We start from the raw sequence: 25239 nt of genomic DNA on the forward strand, positions 1-25239 counted from the left end.
AATAACTTGGAGATACTGGATGTCTGCTATTTAAAATCACAATACATGCCCCCTCTCTACATGTTTCCTTGCCACAGCAACGTCATCAGGAAAAAAATTAGGCAACACTTGCTACTAGTACTGGCCGATATTTATACCTATATGCCAATAAATGACATCATAGTAACGCCCCAAACACTCCTTGTACTATACCAATAATATTGTTTTTTGTTAAACATAGCCTTTCCCCCTTCTAGTTTCCTCCAGGGCTGGGAACAAGTCCTTACTGAAAATTCTTTGCGCATGATAAATTACCTGTTGGAATATGAAAGGGGACACCTACAAAGAGTGGGTCAGAAATTAGAGACAGAGGTCCAAGAGATACAGTCATTTTCCAATAACCCTGAGTATAATAATTTGGAGGCTAAATTACAAAGGAATCTCGAGACATTTAAGAACGAGATTAAAGAAAAGAAGCATAATAAGTATGTGAGGGACACACTGATTTTGTCACTGGACAGGTGTATAACTGTCGGGGAAGGGGACAGAGCCAGTCACAGCCTCAGAATAGCCGTTCCAGGAGCCAACGTGAGTTCTCTGAATCCGAGACATCGGGTACAGAGGGATCCATTTCGGATAGTAATTCAATAAGACAGAGGACAAAACGAAAAACAAAATATAGTAAGGGTAAAACATCATACAATAGGAGACAACCTTACCAAGTACGGACAGTGGGTTTTGCCCGTAATAATCAGACATGTCCCAACAATGGTACCACATGGGGTGGTGGCTCTGGACCGTCTCGTTCCTCTGTAGCCTCCGTGTCCACGATGGGGATCCAACCAAATACAGCATCCCATATGGGGGTCCAACCAAATACAGTATCTCATATGGGGACCCAACCAAATACAGCATCTTAGATCTAACAAACATCAATGACTTACAATGCTGGTTGGGTGCGCCCACAGACAAATATTGTGATACCTCCTACTCCCAGTATTACGGCTCCAAATATGATCCTACCCTCTTTTTTAGGGCTACCCCCTCTGGGGACACAACCGACATAAGTGATGCCCAAGTAGTTGACAATTTGGGGGACCCGCAGGAGACGAATTTGCAAATAATTAATTTGTCTAAATATCCTCTCAGTAATGATGAAATCACCCTACTAAGTAGGGGATTATCCTTCACCCCGACACCAAGATTCCAGTCGTTTGATTGGGTAAAGGATATAAATTTGTTTGTGCGTAAGTTAGCGCTACATAAGTGGCATTTACAACGTGAGATCCATTTGAGAGGTAGTCAACAACAAGAAGAAGAGGGTATTAGAGCACTTATAGATCTATTACAGGAGAATGAAGGAGGGGAGGTGAACTTACAAGCACCGTTCACCAACTTTAAACCTAGATCAGTACTGACTCCGCATTTTGGGCAATATTCTTACATAGATGCCTTCGTAAAACTTGTGAGTAGAGATATTGCCAGTATCCACTGGAGTAGGGATGCAATACATTCTAACATTACACCGGCAGAACAACAGGCTCTGGTCAGATTGAAGGAGAATGAGGGGATCATAATTAAACCCTCCGATAAAGGGGGGAATATTGTTCTGATGAATCTTGAGGATTATGTGGAGATGGTACTTACATTATTGAATGATGAAACTAAGTATGAGAGATTGGATTCTGATAAGATGTGTGCAACGTACGAGAAATACCTTTGTATTGCAGCTCTTCAGTACTCGCTCCCAGAAGTCGCAAGAACGTATACTCACACAGATGCAGGCTTTACTTGTACTTATATCTTTTTAATCGGTATCTCGTACAGGACAAAATCAAATTCTCACTGGCTGGCATGCTCTCCTCTCAGTCCAAACCATCCAACCTCGCGGCGGACGTTTCGGAGGATAGGCTCCTCCTTCCTCATGCGCGCCTATCCTCCGAAACGTCCGCCGCGAGGTTGGATGGTTTGGACTGAGAGGAGAGCACGCCAGCCAGTGAGCATTTGATTTTGTCCTGTACGAGATACCGATTAAAAAGATATAAGTACAAGTAAAGCCTGCATCTGTGTGAGTATACGTTCTTGCGACTTCTGGGAGCGAGTACTGAAGAGCTACAATACAAAGGTATTTCTCGTACGTTGCACACATCTTATTATAAAGTATTGCTGAAATATTGCGGATTAAGTGGGATCCGTTGCGAGGTGGATGGACTTATATGCTGCCTAGAGAGTGCGGTGTTGGTTATTTATTGTTAGAGATTGGATTCTGATCCCACACCCCGCTATCTCTTAGAGTATAAGTCCATTTTATTGGCAGCAAGAGAGCGGGGTTTGGTATCAGAGGAGAAAAAGAAATATCTCTTTGATCGACATCCTACCATCGCAACTTTTTATGCGCTCCCTATGACCCATTAATCAACCATCCCCATCAGGGGCAGACCGATTGTGTCCGGAAACAACTGTTTGACACAAGGAGCAAGCAGATATGTCGACACAATCCTCGCACGTTTGGTCTCCTCATTACCTTCATATATAAAAGATACGAAGGATATGGTTGCGAAACTCATGGATTTGACAGTGAACGAGAATACAGTACTTGCCAGTCTGGATGTGGAGAGTCTTTATAGTAATATACGACATGATTTAGGCCTCCACGCCACCTCCTTCTTTTTGAGCACCAAAAGTAGACACTTTCAAGCACATAATGATTTTGTTGTTGATTTACTTAAATTCATTTTGACACACAATTATTTTTTGTTTAATGGGCAATTTTATCATCAAACACAAGGCACTGCAATGGGGTCTTCTTGTGCACCAAATTATGCAAATTTATTTTTGGGGTGGTGGGAGCACACAATTGTTTTTGGAGATGAGGCTTTGAGTTGTTTTACATCACATATTTTGCTTTGGGCACGTTATATCGATGACATCCTCATCCTTTGGGATGGGCATGCGTCCTTACTACAGGATTTTGTTGACACATTAAACACTAATCACATTGGTATGCTTTTCACATATGAGTTCGGTGGCCGTACTATTAATTTTTTAGACTTACAGATATACATCGATGATGATCTCCAGATCCAAACTGGCATTCCCTACTTCAGTGGCAGAGCTGGCATCCGAATACACTACAACGTAGTATTCCGGCTGGCCAATATCTTAGGGCCCACCGGAATTGTTCTGAGGAATCCAAATTTCAGTTCGAGTGCAAGAATTTGTACAAGAGATTTAGAAACAGGGGCTACCCTAGTAAACATCTACGTAGGGCTTACCGCAGAGCATGCGAGAGTGATAGAACCCATCTTCTGCACAATACACGACCGGTGGATGATAAGAAAGTGATAAGATGCGTAGGGAATTATGATGGACACACGGACCAAGTAATGGCAATTTTGAGACATCATTGGCATCTATTGGAGGCAGATACTGATTTGGCCCCTGTGATTAGTAGACACCTGAGTGTAACATTCCGAAGGGGTCCCAACCTTAAGGATATGCTGGTGCACAGCCATTTGCAGACACCTTCGGTCCCTCAGACATGGTTGACGAGTGATGTGAAGGGCTTCTTTCCATGTGGCCATTGTGGCTTATGTAAACATATGACTAAAGTCAAAACATTTAAAAATCCAGTGGACCAGAAAATTTATGATATAAGACAATTCCTCAATTGCAGTAGCAATAATGTAATTTATGTTGCGCAATGTACATGTCCACTTTGTATGTGGGCAAGACGACCCAGGAACTACGGCGTAGAGTATCCAAGCACATCAGCACTATCAGAACTGAATCAGAAATGCCCCTAGCCAGACATATCCGTCACCAACATGGTGGCAGGATTGAGGATATTAAATTTTGGGCCCTTTGCCAATTAAAATTAAGACCAAAGAAGGGTGACATAGACAGATTGTTGCTGAAAGAGGAGGCGAGATGGATATTTCGCCTCCGAAGTCAAGTACCTCTCGGATTAAATGAGGGCTTTTCATATGCTGCCTTTCTCTAAGGATTTTACTGATTTAACATCTGTATATAACAATAGATAATAGTGAACGCTATGTTGATATCCAATTGGCCAGATGCTATATACATTATGGATCCATTTTTATCTATTTTCCTTGTCTTATTTGGGATTAATATACTCAACCCTGATTAGTTAGATAATATCGTTTTGCCAGTTGTATTTATGTTTTGATACTTACCTGCCTATCCCCCTTAGATTAGTTGGAATGATAATTCTGCGGATCACTATACAATATAATATATAATATACAGACAAATAAAAAGATGCCCAAGGTAAATAGTCCTCAATGCACCAATAACTTCAAACACCACAAAAAAAAAAAAATCGAATGAAGGATCAAAAAGATGCAGGACAATTACAAATGAATATTATCATAATCTTTATTTAAATAATTCATATTTTGTAAAATTCATTAAAATGAAGGGAGTGAAACAGAACCAAAGACATGGGAAAACAAACAATGAGGGGACATGTAAATATACTTTATAGGATCATATATTGCACGTGCATACAAAGTGCTAATGAGAATAAATAGAATTGTTAAAATACAGGCAACCTCCACTAGATATAGAATATAATATATATTATGTCGCCCAACTCTCTATTTTTTGATAGTATTACAGGTCTCCTATATAGTGACTTAGGAACTATACTTAATAGTGACCCATTTCTTGAGCTATTGGGGTAATATTTTGTACTGATGTGCTGTGACATGCGCATTTGAACAGACATTTGAAGTCAACAGACATGCGCACTGGGGGTAACCCAATTAATATTTTTCATTGAAGTGCGATGACATGCGCAGTGACACGCAGCCATCACATGTTACCGCTAACCCGGAAGTGGTTCTATCGTGGAGCGGTCATGTGATTGGTAATGATCATGTGACGCCGCAATACTGATGACGAATTGGGTCATCAGGGAGAGACGTGAAGCGCTATGGACACGATAATAGGAGGGTGAGTAGGTGGGCGTTTTTGTTTGTATGTAGGTGACCAATTGAATAGAAGGGGGTAAGGCTATGTTTAACAAAAGACGATATTATTGGTATAGTACAAGGAGTGTTTGGGGCGTTACTATGATGTCATTTATTGGCATATAGGTATAAATATCGGCCAGTACTAGTAGGAAGTGTTGCCTAATTTTTCTCCTGATGACGTTGCTGTGGCAAGGAAACATGTAGAGAGGGGGCATGTATTGTGATTTTAAATAGCAGACATCCAGTATCTCCAAGTTATTTATCCATACAGTACTGCAGACTGTGATAGTAATTGAGATAGTTAGGAGGATAGATACAGTATATCCCGTTATATCACCTAGCATTGCTAGTGTGGGAAATACTGGGTCCTGTGGTTTTAATTAGTTCACGTGTTCACTTTAATTTGTATAAATAAAAGTTATATTTTAAGGGGGTGTTATCAATTAAAGGGGTTTTTGTACCCCGGGCTTCGGCCTGTGGGTTTGGAATTTATTTGGTTAAGTGACCCCTGACCCACCTATGTGAGGGTTAAGTGGTTGTGTAGTTTCTCAGAAGATGTCACTCCCTCCTGGGTTTCTAGCACTGCATGCTAGCTGTAGTTTCTAACATAAGAAGAATAAGCTTCTTGGTTCCTGACAAGGGTCCTGGCCTGAGCCTGGCCCTGGCTTCACTGCAGCAGGAACTGTGCTTTCTGTGTCTGTCTCTCTCCACTGACTCAACAAGAAGACCCTTCCACCAGGAACTAGCTGTAAGGATGGGAGTCGTGGATCCACTGTACCGTCACCAGCGATGGCATAAACCGCACCAGGGAGCGGAGTCTAAGGGGCCGCTGGTTTTCACCAGAGCCCGCCGCAAGGCGGGATGCGCTTGCTGCGGCAGGCGACCACCAGGTCGCTACCCCTGGTTTGGTTAGCTAGTGACGGCGGGCAAGGTGTAGCAGGAGCAGTAGGCAGGTGACTGTGCAGATGGTGGTCTTAGGCGTAACCGCAGGTGGCAGAGGCAATGGTCAGGAACAACGGACAAGGGCAGCGGGCAGGAACTACGGACACGGGCAGCGGACAGGAGCTACGGACACGGGCAGCGAACAGGAACAACACTGAGCTGGGCCAAAACACTAAGGGAAACATGTAGAGGCTCCAACACGAGGGACAGGGCATGCTGGGATTTATAGGGAGTGATTGTGTGCATACACCAATTAGGAGCGTACTGGCCCTTTAAATCTGTGACAGCCGGCACGCGCGCGCCCTAGGAGGCGGGGCGAGGTGAGACGCCCCCAGGGGCCGAACTAGCAGCAGCGCCGGGTCCATGCAGAGGGACACCAACGGCTGCATAGGACAGAGAGGGGGTGCGACGACGGCCCGGAGCACGGGACGCCGCTGCAGCCCTGACACTTTTTGTAGGGGTATCTTAGCTAGTGTGTGATTGGTGGGTCTGTGTGTGGGTGAGAGAGAATAGATAGGACAGGAGAAAAAGTGAGGGAAACAAGCCTGCACCTGTGACAGGAGGAAACATGACACGTGACATGAAACAGTTAAAGGGGTTATCCAGCGGTACAAAAACATGGCCACTTTTCCCCCTACTGTTGTCTCCAGTTCAGGTGCAGTTTGCAATTAAGCTCCATTTACTTCAATGGAACAGAGTTTCAAAACCCCACCCAAACTGGAGACAACTGTAGGGGAAAAGTGGCCATGTTTTTGTAGCGCTGGATAACCCCTTTAACCCTTGGACCTTCATCCGTGCATAGTACAGTACATACAATAAATACAACAGTGACACCTAGTGGGGAAAAATACACAATACAATCTCTTTCATCCCCTTTGGTGTGACCCTGAGAGAGTAGAAAACTTAGTGGGACACTAAATGTATACTTATATTGAGAAATGGCTTTTGTGTATGTTTTTAATGCATTTTTCCTTGATTAAGGTAATTTTTTCCAAAAAAACAAAAATATTTAACAGTAATTCACGTTCAATAATTACACAATTGGTGCAAATTCTAAAATTGTGCTTTTTTTTTTTTTTTTTTTTTTTTTTTACTGCAAATTGACTGCATGATTGGTGCAGATTTTTCTAAATTGACAATTGACATGATTGGTGCAGATTTTTCTAAAATTCGGCTACAATATCATCATTTTTGACCATTAAGTTAATTAAATAATTAAGTTTTACTGTGGTTGGCACAGTTCTTGCCAGATTAGCTTCATGTCACACTAGCAGTCAGAAACAGCACTACTTTAGCTAGAATTGTGCCAATCGTGGTAGCATTTTTGAATTTAAAGGACAACTCCGGCGAAAATTTTTTTGGGCTTATTTAACACACATTACAAAGTTATATAACTTTGTAATGTGGTTAAATACCCGGTCTGGCCCCCTTCCCCCACTTTCCGACCCCCGACCCCCACCCCGGAAGTTAAAGAATGTATACATTACCTATTATGGTCGTCACGGTCCTCTTCTCTGGTGTCGGGTGACGTCAGAGCTGGGGGGCGGTCCGGGTCTTCTTCCTCTTCGGCGTCTTCATTGAGAGTGAATGGGAGAGAAAAGGCTGCTGGTGCACATGCGCACCAGCAGCCTTTTCATTGGCTGGAGCGCATCACATGGCTTCCAGCTTGCTCAGCCCTGATTGGCTGAGCTTGCTGGAAGCCAAGCCATGTGATGCGCTCCAGCCAATGAAAAGGCTGCCAGTGCGCAAGCCTTATTGGTTGGAAAAAAAGGAAGCAAGTTGTTGAAAAAATGTGGAGCCTAAGATGTCTGTCTGGTAGGTTGTGAAGAGACGAATTGTAGCTGGAAGAAATCATTATGGTGGTCTGGGCCAGATGGAAAGGAAAAGGAAAGTGATGCCTCAGATCAAAGAATACGTCACCTGTGAGTCACTGAATGACGTTTCTTTAGTATTTTTTAGAACATTATCCAGTTGTGGTGCCGCAGGGTGAAAAAAAAAAAAAGTTATGCTATACTGCTCTAAGCCATAATACCCACACTACTTCTCCCTTGCAAAATCTCCCCCATTAACTGATCAATGTCTCTCTACATGTTCAAAAATCGGCCACCGGCCATGCATCTCTATGTTTAACAGTGATGTGCGACTGATGGCTGATCGAGCCTTATAATAAGCTCTGTAAGCGAGCGCCAATCTAGCAGAATGGCGCTACTTACCCAGGATATCAGGCTATGTAATATGGCCCTAACACATAGCATAGAACCACCAGATCTGTATGAGAAGTGCTGAGTAGGATGTAGTAGAGTTGATAAAGTTGTACTGATGTAGTAGAGAGGAGAGTGCAATGAGAGTCTCAACCCAAGTAGTAATGTGCTCTGCCAGGATGTTGGAGTGCATAGAAGAATACTTGTAGAAGAAGAAGAAACAACCTGTGCCTGTGTTTCGACCTTTCCTCTAGTCTTCACACCACCTAATGCCCACTAGCTTTGGTGGAACCGTACCAATGGGTGACACAGGCCCCAGAACCTGTTACCTGGGATGAGCGGAATGGTTAGGATTTCCTAAATACACCCGCGTTGCAAGATGGAGTTCATACACTTTACGTAACTTACGTAACACCCGAATCAGTTACTAGCTCTTTGGCTCTCTTATGGATACTGTCCTGCACTGTAGTTACTCCTTGTCCTTGGCGTGGGTTGAGGTTATCTGTTGGCTAGTCTTCTCTTGAAGGGCTTAACAATGCATCACATAGTTTGTTTGATGCTTCAAGAAAGAAGGTTGTACGGGAGCTCTGCTCTGCGTCCCACCACTGCGGGGCCTTGACTAGAACTCACACTTGTAGAGGGGACCTGGCAGAGGGCCATGGCCCAGGTAGGACCACTGTGGAGAGCTATCTGAGTTGCATCCTTTCTCCACCAAAGTTCAGCTAAGACTCCTCCTTCACCCAAGGGACTAACTTCCTAACCAGCGTGTAAGATACGCTGTGGTTGGGTGAAAAGAGTGCAATAAAGAAACGGGATATAAAAGACAGGATAGGAGAGAAGAAAGGAGAAATCCTACTGGTTAACAGAATCTGGGACTTAAACAATAGTAGTAGCAATAGTAATCGAAATAGTATCAGGAGTAGGAGTAGTAATAGCAGCAATAGCAGTGGGAGTAGTAGTAGCATTAGTTGAGGGAGTGGTAGTATCAGGAGTGAGAGGAGTAGTAGTAGTAGTTGCAGCAGCAGCATAAGTAGTGGAAGTAGTAGTAGCAATATTAATGGGAGAAGTAGTATCAGGTGCGAGAGTAGTATCAAAAGTAGGTAGAAGGTATCAGTGGTAGTAGCAATAGTGGTGAGAGTAGTAGCAATTGTAGTGGGAACAGTATTTGGAGTAGAAGTATCAGGAGTGTGGGTAGTAGTAGCAATAGTAGTGGAAGTGCGATGCCCGGGCCCCTAGGGGCCACTCCGCTGAGAGGGTGTTGTTGCGGGCAGGAACCGGGGCAGCTGCTAGCTAGATGGTTGTCACGGTTTAGGCACAAGGGATTGCAGCTGGAAACCGGGCTCCTGACCGAGCGGAGACTAGGCATGCGATTCCTCGTTGTCCTTAGTCAGGGCACCAATTATCACACCAATGCCAAGGTTCAGAAACAACGGTAGTTGTATATTTATTGTAACGGTGGTAACTAGTAGCAACAGTCTCTCCGGATGCAACCAGGAATAAGGCAGACTTGGATAAGGCAGAGTAATGGGTGATGCTGCAATAGGCTGTGAGAGTAGCGTGCTGAATGATGGGAGTAGTAGTGAAACTGAAGTTGAGATGCTGGGTGGAATGAGACTTGAATGAAATACTTGCTGTTAATGATTAGAGAAGATGATGAGAGGAATGACTGAAGAATCAGCACCCAGATGAGAATCTTGAGACAGGAACACAGCCAGTGGACTGGAGCAGCAGAGCACACGCAGGCCTCTCTCTTTTAGCAGGGAGAGAGAACACACACAACTTGTCCCCTGAAGGTGAAGAACAAGACTGAGGTAGAAGAGGAAGTCACATGGTAACGCCAGCCATAGCTCGATGACCGTTGGAGTTACCATGGCAACAGGGCACAGTCACGTGACATCCAGCCATTGCATCATCACACCATTAGGCATATACAGTGAAATATACATGAGAAGTACCATACTTGAACACTGGGGGGCGACATAATACCATTAGGCACTGATACCTGAATATACATACAAGAAATTAATGGAATAGCAGACCTGAATACTGCAGGGGGGTGACAATACACGCAGTTTGCAGTGGACCATAGCTTTCCAGAACAGAACCGGTTATAATAAAAGTGTGAGGATAAGAGGGCCTGTTCTGGGACACTGCAGAAGCAGTATTGGGAGTAGTAGTATCAGGTGTGAGTAGTAGGTGCAATAGTAATGGGAATAGTAGTATCAGGAGTGAGAGTAGTAGTAGCAGCAGCAGCAATAGTAGTGGGAGTAGTAGTAGCAGTATTGGAAGTAGTAGTATCAAGAGTGGGGGTAGTAGTATCAGGAACAGTAGTAGTAGCAACAGTATTGAGTGATTGTTTGTTTGGGGGCGGTGGCGCTCTCCTGGGTGTGGGCAGGCATCTTGTGTGTGCTGGCGGCTATCTTGTGGGTGGGTGGATGGAGGCTGTGGTGGCTGCAATCTCCTGGGTGCGGACAGGCAGCCCAGCAGGGGGTGATCTGACCTGCATGAAGAGCAGCTTGCCCGGAGCGCCATTGCTCCCCCTGCAGGTTAGAGCACACTTTTTCTTTTAAAACGATTATTAAAAAAAAAAAAAACGATTCTCTAGATTTTATCTAGATGAATAAATCAAATTAATTTGATTAATCAACCAGTCCTAGTCAGGAGATTCCCTAATGTGGAGTTGATGTCTGTTGTTCTCTCCCTGCACTGTGATTGACAGCATAGGAGCAGAGCTATCACTCTCCCTTCCTCACTTTCTGGTCACCATCAAAACTGCTATAATTATTGACTTTCTGTTACTGACAACTGGCAGTGGAGCTCAAAACAGTGACACCCAGTGACCAAAAACTTAGAATTTTACTAAGAAAACTACATTAAAAAAAAGGTGAATTATAAATATGCTAGATATTGATGCCTAATAGTGCGTTTACACAGAGAGATTTATCTAACAGATTTTTTAAGCCAAAGACAGGAATTGTTTGAAAAGGGGAGAAATCTCAGTCTTTCCTTTATGACCTGCTCCCTGTTTATAGAATGTTCCTGGCTTTGGCTTCAAAGATCTGTCAGATAAATCTCTCTGTGTAAACGCACTATTAGGGGCTCTGATGAAGGATCCATATTAGCTTAAGGGGGGGGGGTCTGGTCTGGGGTATTTCTTTAGGGGGGTTTGTATTAGTTTCGGTTGTGTGGCCAGTGGACTGTATTAGTTTTGGGGATTTGCATAGTAATTTGTATTAGCTTGGGGGAGGTCTGTATTAATATAAGAGGTCTGGTCATGGGTCTATAAGCTTAGAGGGTCTGGTATGGGGTTTGTTAGTTTATGGGGTCTGTATTAGGTAAGGGGTCTGGTCTAGGGTCTGTATTAGGTTAGGGGTCCGGTCTAGGGTCTGCATTAGGTTAGGGGTCTGATCTGGGGGTCTGTATTAGTTTAGGGGTCTGGTCTAGCGTCTGTATTAGTTTAGGGGTCAGGTCTGGAGTCTGTATTAGTTTGGGAATCTGTTCTGGGATCTGTACTAGTTTAGGGGGTCTGGTCTGGGGTGTGGATTAGTTTAGGAGTCTGGTCTGGGGGTCTGTATTAATTTAGGGGTCTGGTCTGGGATCTGTACTAGTCTAGGGGTCTGGTCTGGGGTCTATATTAGTTTAGGGGTCTGGTCTGGGATCTGTATTAGTTTAGGGGTCTGGTCTGGGGTCTGTATTAGCTTAGGGGTCTGGTCTGGGGTCTGTATTAGTTTAGGGGTCTGGTCTGGGGTCTGTATTAGTTAAGGGGTCCGGTCTGAGGTCTGTATTAGTTTAGGGGTCTGGTCTGGGGTCTGTATTAGTTTAGGGGTCTGGTATGGGATCTGTATTAGTTTAGGGATCTAGTCTGGGGTCTGTATTAGTTTAGGGGGTCTAGTCTGGGGTTTGTATTAGTTTAGGGGTCTGTTCTGGGGTCTGTATTAGTTTAGAGGGTCTGGTCTATGGTCTGTAATAGTATAGAGGATCTTGTCTGGGGTCTGCATTAGTTTAAGGGTCTGGTCTGGGGTCTGAATTAGTTTAGGGGTCTGGCCTGGGGTCTGTATTAGTTTAGGGGTCTGGTCTGGGGTCTGTATTAGTTTAGGGGTCTGGGGTCTGTATTAGTTTATGGGCCTGGTTTGGCGTCTGTATTAGTTTAGGGTTCTGGTCTGGGGTCTGTATTAGTTTAGGGGATCTGGTCTTGGGTCTGTATTAGTTTAGTGGTCTGGTCTGGGGTCTGTATTAGTTTAGGGGTCTGGTCTGGGGTCTGTATTAGTTTCTGGGTCTGATTTGGCATCTGTGTTAGCTTAGGGGTCAGGTCAGAAGTCTGTATTAGTTTAGGGGTCTGGTCTGGGGTCTGTATTAGTTTATGGGTCTGGTTTGGCATCTGTATTAGTTTAGGGGTCTGGTCTTGGGTCTGTATTAGTTTAGGGGTCTGGTCTTGGGTCTGTATTAGTTTAGGGGTCTGGTCTGAGGTCTGTATTAGTTTAGGGATCTGGTGTCTGTATTAGTTTATGGGTCTGGTTTGGCATCTGTCTTAGTTTAGGGGTCCAGTCTGGGGTCTGTATTAGTTAAGGGGTCCGGTCTGAGGTCTGTATTAGTTTAGGGGTCTGGTCTGGGGTCTTTATTAGTTTAGAGGTCTGGTCTGGGGTCTGTATTAGTTTAGAGGTCTGGTCTGGGGTCTGTATTAGTTTAGGGATCTGGTGTCTGTATTAGTTTATGGGTCTGGTTTGGCATCTGTATTAGTTTAGGGGTCCAGTCTGGGGTCTGTATTAGTTTAGGGGTCTGGTCTGGGGTCTGTATTAGTTAAGGGGTCCGGTCTGAGGTCTGTATTAGTTTAGGGGTCTGGTCTGGGGTCTTTATTAGTTTAGAGGTCTGGTCTGGGGTCTGTATTAGTTTAGAGGTCTGGTCTGGGGTCTGTATTAGTTTAGAGGTCTGGGGTCTTTATTAGTTTAGAGGTCTGGTCTGGCGTCTGTATTAGTTTATAGGTCTAGTCTGGTGTCTGTATTAGTTTAGGGGTCTAGTCTGGGGTCTGTATTAGTTTATGGGTCTAGTCTGGGGTCTGTTTTAGTTTAGGGGTCTGGTCTGGGTTCTGTATTAGTTTAGGGGTCTGGTCTGGGGTCTGTATTAGTTTAGGGGCCTGGTCTGGAGTCTGTATTAGTTTAGAGCGTCTGGTCTGGGGTCTGTATTAGTTTAGGGGTCAGGTCTGGGGTCTGTATTAGTTAAGGGATCTGGTCTGGGGTCTGTATTAGTTAAGGGGTCCGGTCAAAGGTCTGTATTAGTTTAGGGGTCTGGTCTGGGGTCTTTATTAGTTTAGGGATCTGGTCTGGGGTCTTTATTAGTTTAGAGGTCTAGTCTGGGGGTCTGTATTAGTTTAGGGGTCTGGTCTGGGGTCTGTATTAGTTTAGGGGTCTGGTCTGTGGTCTTTATTAGTTTAGGGGTCTGGTCTGGGGTCTGTATTAGTTTAGGGGTCTGGTCTGGGGTCTGTATTAGTTTAGGGGTCTGGTCTGGGGTCTGTATTAGTTTAGGGGTCTGGTCTGTGGTCTGTATTAGTTTAGAGCGTCTGGTCTGGGGTCTGTATTAGTTTAGGGGTCTGGTCTGGGGTCTGTATTAGTTTAGGGGTCTTGGGTCTGTATTAGTTTATGGGTCTGGTTTGGCGTCTGTATTAGTTTAGGGGTCCGGTCTAAGGTCTGTATTAGTTTAGGGGTCTGGTCTGAGGTCTGTATTAGTTAGGGGGTCTGGGGTCTGTATTAGTTAAAGTGTCTGTTCTGGGGTCTGTATTAGTTTAGGGGTCTGGTCTGGGGTCAGTATTAGTTTAGGGGTTGTGTCTGGGGTCTGTTTTAGTTTAGGAAGTCTGGTCTGGGGTCTGGATTAGTTTAGGGGTCTGGTCTGGGGTCTGGATTAGTTTAGGGGTCTGGTCTGGGGTCTGTATTAGTTTAGAGCGTCTGGTCTGGGGTCTTTATTAGTTTAGGGGTCCGGTCTGGGGTCTGTATTAGTTTAGGGGTCTGGTCTGGGGTCTGGATTAGTTTAGGGGTCTGGTCTAGCGTCTGTATTAGTTTAGGGGTCAGGTCTGGAGTCTGTATTAGTTTGGGAATCTGTTCTGGGATCTGTACTAGTTTAGGGGGTCTGGTCTGGGGTGTGGATTAGTTTAGGAGTCTGGTCTGGGGGTCTGTATTAATTTAGGGGTCTGGTCTGGGATCTGTACTAGTCTAGGGGTCTGGTCTGGGGTCTATATTAGTTTAGGGGTCTGGTCTGGGATCTGTATTAGTTTAGGGGTCTGGTCTGGGGTCTGTATTAGTTTAGGGGTCTGGTCTGGGGTCTGTATTAGTTTAGGGGTCTGGTCTGGGCTCTGTATTAGTTAAGGGGTCCGGTCTGAGGTCTGTATTAATTTAGGGGCCTGGTCTGGGGTCTGTATTAGTTTAGGGGTCTGGTATGGGATCTGTATTAGTTTAGGGATCTAGTCTGGGGTCTGTATTAGTTTAGGGGGTCTAGTCTGGGGTTTGTATTAGTTTAGGGGTCTGTTCTGGGGTCTGTATTAGTTTAGAGGGTCTGGTCTATGGTCTGTAATAGTATAGAGGATCTTGTCTGGGGTCTGCATTAGTTTAAGGGTCTGGTCTGGGGTCTGAATTAGTTTAGGGGTCTGGCCTGGGGTCTGTATTAGTTTAGGGGTCTGGTCTGGGGTCTGTATTAGTTTAGGGGTCTGGGGTCTGTATTAGTTTATGGGCCTGGTTTGGCGTCTGTATTAGTTTAGGGTTCTGGTCTGGGGTCTGTATTAGTTTAGGGGATCTGGTCTTGGGTCTGTATTAGTTTAGTGGTCTGGTCTGGGGTCTGTATTAGTTTAGGGGTCTGGTCTGGGGTCTGTATTAGTTTCTGGGTCTGATTTGGCATCTGTGTTAGCTTAGGGGTCAGGTCAGAAGTCTGTATTAGTTTAGGGGTCTGGTCTGGGGTCTGTATTAGTTTATGGGTCTGGTTTGGCATCTGTATTAGTTTAGGGGTCTGGTCTTGGGTCTGTATTAGTTTAGGGGTCTGGTCTTGGGTCTGTATTAGTTTAGGGGTCTGGTCTGAGGTCTGTATTAGTTTAGGGATCTGGTGTCTGTATTAGTTTATGGGTCTGGTTTGGCATCTGTCTTAGTTTAGGGGTCCAGTCTGGGGTCTGTATTAGTTTAGGGGTCTGGTCTGGGGTCTGTATTAGTTAAGGGGTCCGGTCTGAGGTCTGTATTAGTTTAGGGGTCTGGTCTGGGGTCTTTATTAGTTTAGAGGTCTGGTCTGGGGTCTGTATTAGTTTAGAGGTCTGGTCTGGGGTCTGTATTAGTTTAGGGATCTGGTGTCTGTATTAGTTTATGGGTCTGGTTTGGCATCTGTATTAGTTTAGGGGTCCAGTCTGGGGTCTGTATTTGTTTAGGGGTCTGGTCTGGGGTCTGTATTAGTTAAGGGGTCCGGTCTGAGGTCTGTATTAGTTTAGGGGTCTGGTCTGGGGTCTTTATTAGTTTAGAGGTCTGGTCTGGGGTCTGTATTAGTTTAGAGGTCTGGTCTGGGGTCTGTATTAGTTTAGAGGTCTGGGGTCTTTATTAGTTTAGAGGTCTGGTCTGGCGTCTGTATTAGTTTATAGGTCTAGTCTGGTGTCTGTATTAGTTTAGGGGTCTAGTCTGGGGTCTGTATTAGTTTATGGGTCTAGTCTGGGGTCTGTTTTAGTTTAGGGGTCTGGTCTGGGTTCTGTATTAGTTTAGGGGTCTGGTCTGGGGTCTGTATTAGTTTAGGGGCCTGGTCTGGAGTCTGTATTAGTTTAGAGCGTCTGGTCTGGGGTCTGTATTAGTTTAGGGGTCAGGTCTGGGGTCTGTATTAGTTAAGGGATCTGGTCTGGGGTCTGTATTAGTTAAGGGGTCCGGTCAAAGGTCTGTATTAGTTTAGGGGTCTGGTCTGGGGTCTTTATTAGTTTAGGGATCTGGTCTGGGGTCTTTATTAGTTTAGAGGTCTAGTCTGGGGGTCTGTATTAGTTTAGGGGTCTGGTCTGGGGTCTGTATTAGTTTAGGGGTCTGGTCTGTGGTCTTTATTAGTTTAGGGGTCTGGTCTGGGGTCTGTATTAGTTTAGGGGTCTGGTCTGGGGTCTGTATTAGTTTAGGGGTCTGGTCTGGGGTCTGTATTAGTTTAGGGGTCTGGTCTGTGGTCTGTATTAGTTTAGAGCGTCTGGTCTGGGGTCTGTATTAGTTTAGGGGTCTGGTCTGGGGTCTGTATTAGTTTAGGGGTCTTGGGTCTGTATTAGTTTATGGGTCTGGTTTGGCGTCTGTATTAGTTTAGGGGTCCGGTCTAAGGTCTGTATTAGTTTAGGGGTCTGGTCTGAGGTCTGTATTAGTTAGGGGGTCTGGGGTCTGTATTAGTTAAAGTGTCTGTTCTGGGGTCTGTATTAGTTTAGGGGTCTGGTCTGGGGTCAGTATTAGTTTAGGGGTTGTGTCTGGGGTCTGTTTTAGTTTAGGAAGTCTGGTCTGGGGTCTGGATTAGTTTAGGGGTCTGGTCTGGGGTCTGGATTAGTTTAGGGGTCTGGTCTGGGGTCTGTATTAGTTTAGAGCGTCTGGTCTGGGGTCTTTATTAGTTTAGGGGTCCGGTCTGGGGTCTGTATTAGTTTAGGGGTCTGGTCTGGGGTCTGGATTAGTTTAGGGGTCTGGTCTAGCGTCTGTATTAGTTTAGGGGTCAGGTCTGGAGTCTGTATTAGTTTGGGAATCTGTTCTGGGATCTGTACTAGTTTAGGGGGTCTGGTCTGGGGTGTGGATTAGTTTAGGAGTCTGGTCTGGGGGTCTGTATTAATTTAGGGGTCTGGTCTGGGATCTGTACTAGTCTAGGGGTCTGGTCTGGGGTCTATATTAGTTTAGGGGTCTGGTCTGGGATCTGTATTAGTTTAGGGGTCTGGTCTGGGGTCTGTATTAGCTTAGGGGTCTGGTCTGGGGTCTGTATTAGTTTAGGGGTCTGGTCTGGGCTCTGTATTAGTTAAGGGGTCCGGTCTGAGGTCTGTATTAATTTAGGGGCCTGGTCTGGGGTCTGTATTAGTTTAGGGGTCTGGTATGGGATCTGTATTAGTTTAGGGATCTAGTCTGGGGTCTGTATTAGTTTAGGGGGTCTAGTCTGGGGTTTGTATTAGTTTAGGGGTCTGTTCTGGGGTCTGTATTAGTTTAGAGGGTCTGGTCTATGGTCTGTAATAGTATAGAGGATCTTGTCTGGGGTCTGCATTAGTTTAAGGGTCTGGTCTGGGGTCTGAATTAGTTTAGGGGTCTGGCCTGGGGTCTGTATTAGTTTAGGGGTCTGGTCTGGGGTCTGTATTAGTTTAGGGGTCTGGGGTCTGTATTAGTTTATGGGCCTGGTTTGGCGTCTGTATTAGTTTAGGGTTCTGGTCTGGGGTCTGTATTAGTTTAGGGGATCTGGTCTTGGGTCTGTATTAGTTTAGTGGTCTGGTCTGGGGTCTGTATTAGTTTAGGGGTCTGGTCTGGGGTCTGTATTAGTTTCTGGGTCTGATTTGGCATCTGTGTTAGCTTAGGGGTCAGGTCAGAAGTCTGTATTAGTTTAGGGGTCTGGTCTGGGGTCTGTATTAGTTTATGGGTCTGGTTTGGCATCTGTATTAGTTTAGGGGTCTGGTCTTGGGTCTGTATTAGTTTAGGGGTCTGGTCTGGGGTCTGTATTAGTTTAGGGGTCTGGTCTGAGGTCTGTATTAGTTTAGGGATCTGGTGTCTGTATTAGTTTATGGGTCTGGTTTGGCATCTGTCTTAGTTTAGGGGTCCAGTCTGGGGTCTGTATTAGTTTAGGGGTCTGGTCTGGGGTCTGTATTAGTTAAGGGGTCCGGTCTGAGGTCTGTATTAGTTTAGGGGTCTGGTCTGGGGTCTTTATTAGTTTAGAGGTCTGGTCTGGGGTCTGTATTAGTTTAGAGGTCTGGTCTGGGGTCTGTATTAGTTTAGGGATCTGGTGTCTGTATTAGTTTATGGGTCTGGTTTGGCATCTGTATTAGTTTAGGGGTCCAGTCTGGGGTCTGTATTTGTTTAGGGGTCTGGTCTGGGGTCTGTATTAGTTAAGGGGTCCGGTCTGAGGTCTGTATTAGTTTAGGGGTCTGGTCTGGGGTCTTTATTAGTTTAGAGGTCTGGTCTGGGGTCTGTATTAGTTTAGAGGTCTGGTCTGGGGTCTGTATTAGTTTAGAGGTCTGGGGTCTTTATTAGTTTAGAGGTCTGGTCTGGCGTCTGTATTAGTTTATAGGTCTAGTCTGGTGTCTGTATTAGTTTAGGGGTCTAGTCTGGGGTCTGTATTAGTTTATGGGTCTAGTCTGGGGTCTGTATTAGTTTAGGGGTCTGGTCTGGGTTCTGTATTAGTTTAGGGGTCTGGTCTGGGGTCTGTATTAGTTTAGGGGCCTGGTCTGGAGTCTGTATTAGTTTAGAGCATCTGGTCTGGGGTCTGTATTAGTTTAGGGGTCAGGTCTGGGGTCTGTATTAGTTAAGGGATCTGGTCTGGGGTCTGTATTAGTTAAGGGGTCCGGTCAAAGGTCTGTATTAGTTTAGGGGTCTGGTCTGGGGTCTTTATTAGTTTAGGGATCTGGTCTGGGGTCTTTATTAGTTTAGAGGTCTAGTCTGGGGGTCTGTATTAGTTTAGGGGTCTGGTCTGGGGTCTGTATTAGTTTAGGGGTCTGGTCTGTGGTCTTTATTAGTTTAGGGGTCTGGTCTGGGGTCTGTATTAGTTTAGGGGTCTGGTCTGGGGTCTGTATTAGTTTAGGGGTCTGGTCTGGGGTCTGTATTAGTTTAGGGGTCTGGTCTGTGGTCTGTATTAGTTTAGAGCGTCTGGTCTGGGGTCTGTATTAGTTTAGGGGTCTTGGGTCTGTATTAGTTTATGGGTCTGGTTTGGCGTCTGTATTAGTTTAGGGGTCCGGTCTAAGGTCTGTATTAGTTTAGGGGTCTGGTCTGAGGTCTGTATTAGTTAGGGGGTCTGGGGTCTGTATTAGTTAAAGTGTCTGTTCTGGGGTCTGTATTAGTTTAGGGGTCTGGTCTGGGGTCAGTATTAGTTTAGGGGTTGTGTCTGGGGTCTGTTTTAGTTTAGGAAGTCTGGTCTGGGGTCTGGATTAGTTTAGGGGTCTGGTCTGGGGTCTGGATTAGTTTAGGGGTCTGGTCTGGGGTCTGTATTAGTTTAGAGCGTCTGGTCTGGGGTCTTTATTAGTTTAGGGGTCCGGTCTGGGGTCTGTATTAGTTTAGGGGTCTGGTCTGGGGTCTGGATTAGTTTAGGGGTCTGGTCTGGGGTCTGGATTAGTTTAGGGGTCCGGTCTGGGGTCTGTATTAGTTTAGGGGTCCGGTCTGGGGTCTGTATTAGTTTAGGGGTCTGTTCTGGGGTATGTATTAGTTTAGGGGTCTGTTCTGGGGTATGTATTAGTTTAGGGGTCTGGTCTGGGGTCAGTATTAGTTTAGGGGTTGTGTCTGGGGTCTGTTTTAGTTTAGGAAGTCTGGTCTGGGGTCTGGATTAGTTTAGGGGTCTGGTCTGGGGTCTGGATTAGTTTAGGGGTCTGGTCTGGGGTCTGTATTAGTTTAGAGCGTCTGGTCTGGGGTCTTTATTAGTTTAGGGGTCCGGTCTGGGGTCTGTATTAGTTTAGGGGTCTGGTCTGGGGTCTGGATTAGTTTAGGGGTCTGGTCTGGGGTCTGGATTAGTTTAGGGGTCCGGTCTGGGGTCTGTATTAGTTTAGGGGTCCGGTCTGGGGTCTGTATTAGTTTAGGGGTCTGTTCTGGGGTATGTATTAGTTTAGGGGTCTGTTCTGGGGTATGTATTAGTTTAGGGGTCCGGTCTGGGGTCTGTATTAGTTTAGGGGTCTGGTCTGGGTCTGTATTAGTTTAGGGGTCTGGTCTGGGGTCTGTATTAGTTAGGGGGTCTATATGATTCAGGAGAGAGGGCACACTAGAAAGAAATGAACAAAAAGAAAAAGAATGAACATAATTACCTATGGGAAAAGATGTCGCATAAAGAGTTACTGTTTTTTTTTAATAGATCTGGAAGGAACAGGATATACGTGTAGTGTACATGGTGGATGGATCCTTCATAGACACATAGATTATCTGTGGACAAGAAACTGACAACAGTGCAAGGATACATGGATAATAATCCTGTCATCACTGTATTTGTTTCTAGCAGTGATCTCCCAACTGCTGCAAAACTACAATTCCCAGCATGCCCTCACACCCAAAGAATGCTAGGAATTGTAGTTCTGCAAGAGCTGGTTAAGAGGGGGTTAATAAACATAAAGTACACATACAGGATTTGCTTCACATTCTAAAATATTCTTATTCACTGTTTTCCAGGCGAATACTTTAGGTCTACGACAAAATGGCGGCCCCGAGCATGACGCAGTATTTTATAGTCACGTATTCTCACATGCACCCCCTCCGCCTACGCTCGCTCTTGCGTCATCCTGACGTCAGAGGAAAGTGAAGGATCTCGGGAAACGTAGTCTGGCGTGCGCTGCAGGTCTGCGGGGAGCTGCCGGGGCAACGGCCCTCTCACTGTACTGTCTTCTGATTGGCTCCCCCGGTCACCAAGGGAAGGGGCGGAGCTTGGGGGACTAGAGCGTCTGTGTGAGGGGGTGAGTGGGAGCCGTGTCCGCGGAGTGACAGCCGTGCACTGTGAGTATCCGGGGCCTCGTCCCTGTCTGTCTGTCCGGGGGGTGTATACAGGGCGCAGGGCTACACTATATGCAGGGCGCAGGGCCCGGGGGACCCTCAGTGTAGTCTCCCAGGAAGCCTCGCTCCTCAGCCGGGGGGTGTGCGCCTGATCCCGGGGTCTGTGTGCGGGAGGGAACGCCCCCTCGGGCCCGGCCTGTCATCTCCCATAGCGGCGGCCTCCAGCTGCTGCAGGACTACAACTCCCAACATACCTTACAGCTGCTATAGGACTACAACTCCCAGCATACCTTACAACTGCTATAGGACTACAACTCCCAGCATACCTTACAACTGCTATAGGACTACAACTCCCAGCATACCTTACAACTGCTATAGGACTACAACTCCCAACATACCTTACAGCTGCTATAGGACTACAACTCCCAGCATACCTTACAACTGCTATAGGACTACAACTCCCAGCATACCCTGCCAGCTGCTGCAGGACTACAACTCCCAGCATACCCTGCCAGCTGCTGCAGGACTACAACTCCCAGCATACCCTGCCAGCTGCTGCAGGACTACAACTCCCAGCATACCCTGCCAGCTGCTGCAGGACTACAACTCCCAGCATACCCTGCCAGCTGCTGCAGGACTACAACTCCCAGCATACCCTGCAGCTGCTATAGGACTACAACTCCCAGCATACCCTACAGCTGCTGCAGGACTACAACTCCCAGCTTACCCTGCAGCTGCTATAGGACTACAACTCCCAGCATACCCTACAGCTGCTGCAGGACTACAACTCCCAGCATACCTTACAGCTGCTATAGGACTACAACTCCCAGCATACCCTACAGCTGCTATAGGACTACAACTCCCAGCATACCCTACAGCTGCTGCAGGATAACAACTCCCAGCATACCCTACAGCTGCTATAGGACTACAACTCCCAGCATACCCTACAGCTGCTATAGGACTACAACTCCCAGCATACCTTACAGCTGCTATAGGACTACAACTCCCAGCATACCTTACAGCTGCTATAGGACTACAACTCCCAGCATACCTTACAGCTGCTGCAGGACTACAACTCCCAGCATACCCTGCCAGCTGCTGCAGGACTACAACTCCCAGCATACCCTGCCAGCTGCTGCAGGACTACAACTCCCAGCATACCCTGCAGCTGCTATAGGACTACAACTCCCAGCATACCCTGCAGCTGCTATAGGACTACAACTCCCAGCATACCCTGCAGCTGCTATAGGACTACAACTCCCAGCTTATCCTGCCAGCTGCTGCAGGACTACAACTCCCAGCATACCCTACCAGCTGCTGCAGGACTACAACTCCCACCATGCCCTACAGCTCCAGCTGCTGTAACTCCCATCATGCATCCTGGTAGTAGTAGATCCCAGCAGCTGTAGACGGGTGAGGTACCTGGCTCCTCGGCCGCTGGGGGTTGTAGTTGTGCAGCAGGCGGCTGATACCTGGTAGAGTCCAGTGAGCTAACAGGAGTCCACATCAGCCTGTAGCTGGGGGAGTTGGAGCTACAAGTCCCAGCATGCCTTCTGTCCTGCCCAGGCTGGTCATGTGACCTCTGGCCGGAGTACAGAGATGGCGGATGTGTCATCACCTCAGTACACTGTATTGCAGGGTTTCCTAATCGTCTAGGATGTTGGCTTTCTGAATCACTTTTCTTGTAAAATCTCCACAAGCCGTGTGACCCTGTGCGTCGTGTGTGACCCTGTGCGTCGTGTGTGACCCTGTGCGTCGTGTGTGACCCTGTGCGTCGTGTGTGACCCTGTGCGACTTTGTGTAGCGGTAAATGGAGGGTCAGATAGATTCATAGTATTCTCCACTACATGTGGTGAGATATGAGAGGGAAGCCTTGATTTACCTTTAGTGGACACAGGGATGTGTCCTAAATCCCGGCAGCTCCATTGTTAGTCTGTGGTTCTGGAATGAACAAGTGACAGCAGAGAAGTAAAGTGCTCTAGCATATTGATCGTATTGATGTGCTTTCTTTGATGGGGGTCTTAGCTGCCCCTCTGACCGCCAATAGTCTTCATTAATGACGGTATCATATGGAGCAGGCAACTTGATTTTTCTCTTCCCCTCTGCCCATAGCACAAGCTAAACCCCACCTCCTGTGTTCTGTCCTGACCTCACTGGTACTAGAGACAGAATTTCCCTGACAACAGGCAGCAAACAGAAGATTGCTGGAGGGTAGATTTGTATGGACCAAGATCCTAGAGCTTTTTTCCTGGGGTAACAGGCAGTATTATAGTAGTTATATTCCTGTATATAGGAGCAGTATTATAGTAGTTATATTCCTGTATATAGGAGCAGTATTATAGTAGTTATATTCCTGTATATAGGAGCAGTATTATAGTAGTTATATTCCTGTATATAGGAGCAGTATTATAGTAGTTATATTCCTGTATATAGGAGCAGTATTATAGTAGTTATATTCCTGTATATAGGAGCAGTATTATAGTAGTTATATTCCTGTATATAGGAGCAGTATTATAGTAGTATATTCCTGTATATAGGGGCAGTATTATAGTAGTTATATTCCGGTATATAGGAGCTGTATTATAGTAGTATATCCCTGTATATAGGAGCAGTATTATAGTAGTATATCCCTGTATATAGGAGCAGTATTATAGTAGTTATATTCCTGTATATAGGAGCAGTATTATAGTAGTTATATTCCTGTATATAGGAGCAGTATTATAGTAGTTATATTCCTGTATATAGGAGCAGTATTATAGTAGTATATTCCTGTATATAGGAGCAGTATTATAGTAGTTATATTCCTGTATATAGGAGCTGTATTATAGTAGTATATCCCTGTATATAGGAGCAGTATTATAGTAGTATATCCCTGTATATAGGAGCAGTATTATAGTAATTATATTCCTGTATAAAGGAGCTGTATTATAGTAGTTATATCCCTGTATATAGGAGCAGTATTATAGTAGTTATATTCTTGTATATAGGGGCAGTAATATAGTAGTTATATTCCTGTATATAGGAGCAGTATTATAGTAGTTATATTCCTGTATATAGGAGCAGTATTATAGTAGTATATTCCTGTATATAGGAGCAGTATTATAGTAGTTATATTCCTGTATATAGGGGCAGTATTATAGTAGTTATATTCCGGTATATAGGAGCTGTATTATAGTAGTATATCCCTGTATATAGGAGCAGTATTATAGTAGTATATCCCTGTATATAGGAGCAGTATTATAGTAGTTATATTCCTGTATAAAGGAGCTGTATTATAGTAGTTATATTTCTGTATATAGGGAGCAGTATTATAGTAGTTATATTCCTGTATACAGCAGCAGTATTATAGTAGTTATATTCCTGTATATAGGGGGCAGTATTATAGTAGTTTTATTCCTGTATATAGGAGCAGTATTATAGTAGTTATATTTCTGTTTATAGGAGGCAGTATTATAGTACTTATATTCCTGTATATAGGAGCAGTATTATAGTAGTTATATTCCTGTATATAGGAGCAGTATTATAGTAGTTATATTCCTATATATAGGAGCAGTATTATAGTAGTTATATTCCTGTATATAGGAGCAGTATTATAGTACTTATATTCCTGTATATAGGAGCAGTATTATAGTAGTTATATTCTTGTATATAGGAGCAGTATTATAGTAGTTATATTCCTGTTTATAGGAGCAGTATTATAGTAGTATATCCCTGTATATAGGAGCAGTATTATAGTAGTTATATTCCTGTATATAGGGGCAGTATTATAGTAGTTATGCGGTTCAGGGAAGAAACAGAGTGCTGCACCTCACACCTATGGCTGATACTAGTGCCCCTATGCTAAATAAAAAACACATCAGAATTTTGTGTATGAATTGATCAAGCCATACTGCCCCATGTACCTCGTGCCGGTATCTGATACACATGGGTCCCTACACTAAGTCCACACCGTGCCAGTCAGTGGCCACCAACCCCGCAGGCGCGCACAGCCAGGGAACGGGGGCCATGGGACGGCCCTGCGACCCCCATGCCACAGGACCAGACCCAAAAACACCACACCAGAACCCGGCCAGCACCGCCGGCGGAGAAGGTCGCCCCCAAACAGCACAAGCCTGGATGAGGGCATAGCGTAGGGACCCGTGAGGACCAGAGGACCTGCGCGGTGGTACACGGGGCAATATGGCTTGATCAATTCATATACAGACACTCTTGTGTTGATTTTTAATATAGGCCTAGCGGCATTAGTATCAGCCATAGATGGGATGTGCAGCGGTTCCATTCTCTCCAGTTCGTGTATTATAGTAGTTATATTCCTGTATATAGGAGCAGTATTATAGTAGTTATATTCCTGTATATAGGAGCAGTATTATAGTAGTTATATTCCTGTATATAGGAGCAGTATTATAGTAGTTATATTCCTGTATATAGGGGGCAGTATTATAGTAGTTATATTCCTGTATATAGGAGCAGTATTATAGTAGTTATATTCCTGTATATAGGGAG

At 45.2% G+C, this 25239-nt stretch overlaps 1 protein-coding gene across 3 annotated transcripts in view; it reads left to right on the forward strand.

Moving 5' to 3' along the window:
- BCL2L1 (BCL2 like 1) overlaps window positions 1-25239 on the forward strand; it is a 48156-nt gene that overhangs the window by 18383 nt on the left and 4534 nt on the right. For 2 of the 3 annotated variants that reach the window (XM_069952530.1, XM_069952531.1), the window contains exon 1: window positions 20419-20739. The exons of the other annotated variant lie outside the window; for it this stretch is intronic. The gene's annotated coding sequence lies outside the window, so the exon portion shown is untranslated. Of the gene's footprint in view, window positions 1-20418; window positions 20740-25239 lie in introns of those variants that run through there. 3 annotated transcript variants of the gene reach the window in all.

This window comes from Dendropsophus ebraccatus, chromosome 14 (assembly GCF_027789765.1).
Source record: "Dendropsophus ebraccatus isolate aDenEbr1 chromosome 14, aDenEbr1.pat, whole genome shotgun sequence".
Classification (NCBI taxonomy): Eukaryota; Metazoa; Chordata; class Amphibia; order Anura; family Hylidae; genus Dendropsophus; species Dendropsophus ebraccatus.